Source organism: Chelonia mydas, chromosome 2 (genome assembly GCF_015237465.2).
Source record: "Chelonia mydas isolate rCheMyd1 chromosome 2, rCheMyd1.pri.v2, whole genome shotgun sequence".
NCBI classification, from domain to species: Eukaryota; Metazoa; Chordata; order Testudines; family Cheloniidae; genus Chelonia; species Chelonia mydas.
Genome location: NC_057850.1, coordinates 219,074,568 through 219,076,482, shown reverse-complemented (window position 1 = coordinate 219,076,482; position 1,915 = coordinate 219,074,568).

The following is a 1,915-nucleotide window of genomic DNA, read 5'->3' as shown; positions in this document are numbered from 1 at the left end:
GTTCCAGGACTAGCTGCTCCAAGAAGTAGTCATTAATGATGTCTAGAAATTCTCTCTCTGCATCCCATCCTGAGGTGCAATATTCCCAGTCACTACAGGGATAGTTGAGATCCCCCATTATTACTGGGTTGTTTGTTTTTGTAGTCTCTGTAATCAGCCTAAGCATTTCGTAATCACTCTCACCATGCTGCTCAGGTGGTCATTAGTATATTCTTACTGCTATACTCTTATTTCTGAATGGAATTTTTGTCCATGGAGATTCTATGGTACTGTTTGATTCATTTAAGATTTTTACTATATTTGACTCTGCATTCTTTCACATAGTGTGCCACTCCCCCACTAGCATGTTTATGAAGAATGGGTGACATAGGAGATTCTGATTAGACATACTGTAGCACAATCTAGTATGCTAATAGTTTATTTGCACTCTAAATTACTGCAGTTAGCTGAGATACTGGAATCTGGCGAGATCATGCAATGCTTCTGGAATCTAATGAGGTCAACCCTCTTCCACATTAAGAAGTCATTCTGCTTGAGTACAAGTTCTGTATTGTTCTGAGCACTTCTCAGCTATATGCAGTCTTATTTATACAGCTTAAAGTTCACCCCTATTTTCTTCTAAGGGTTCATATACCCTATAGAAGTGGTGTGACAAAGTTCCTGCTCTACCTTGGTGGGTCTTGCACTTATTGGGGGATTTGCTCGCCTTGGAGCTTCATGGCAGCCCTCAGCTTGGCTGTTTTTCTGAATTCACAGTCCAGGTTGACTCCTCCTGTGTCTGACCAGGAGTTGGGAGGATTTGGGGGGAAACCCAGGCCCGCCCTCTACTCCGGGTTCCAGCCCAGGGCCCTGTGGAATGCAGCTGTCTGGAATGCCTCCTGGAACAGCTGTGCGACAGCTACAACTCCCTGGGCTACTTCCCCATGGCCTCCTCCCAACACCTTCTTTATCCTCATCACAGGACCCTCCTCCTGGTGTCTGATAATGCTTGTACACCTCAGTCCTCCAACAGTCTGCGTTCTCACTCTCAGCTCCTACTGCCTCTTGCTCCCAGCTCCTCACACGCACAGCACAAACTGAAGGGAGCTCCTTTTTAAAACCCAGATGCCCTGATTAGCCTGCCTTAATTGATTCAAGCAGCTCCTTGATTGGCTGCAGGTGTTCTAATCAGCCTGTCTTAATTGTCTCCTGATTGTTCTGGAACATTCCCTGCTCCCTTACCCAGGGAAAAGGGACCTCCTTTGCTTGCTGCTACTCTGTTTGCTTTCTATTCTCTCCTAAAGCCCCCTGGCCTGGGCTTTTCTTACTTTTTCACCCTGCTTCAGTTCCCCCCCACCCCCGACCGGGCCAGATGCTTTTTCTTCGTTTTGTTTTTTTTGCTGTTTTTTACTGCCGTTTGAGTGCTGGTCGGCTGCCAGCTTGCTGCCAAGCCCCCCCACGCCTGCTTTCGGATGCTGCTATTGCTCCAGCTGAAACCCCTGGAGGAGGGGGGAGGACTGCCGACCCGCTCCCCGGAGGAGGGGAGTGGAAGCCCCCAGACCCAACCGTTTTGCTGTTTGTTTATGGTCCCGTACCAAGACATGAAGAATTTTCTTATCTCTGTGACATTCCGGGGCTGCTGAAAGCCCCGATGTTCAAAGCTACAAAACCCGGAAGAGAAGGCAGCCGACAGAAAAAAACGCCCAGGGAAGCTACAAATCATTGTGGAGGGGGCCGTAAGGCTGAGTAACTTTTGAACTGTACTCTCGTGTGGGGGAATTTGACTGTGTTTTAATTGCGTTTATAGGGGCACAGGGGGTGTGGCACAGAGCTGCCCCCCGATCCATCGGTGCCCCCCCAACACTACTACAATCGTCACGGCCCCCCCGCCGTCCGTCCCTGCTGGCAACTTGCCATCTGCCTCTGGATTTAGCTG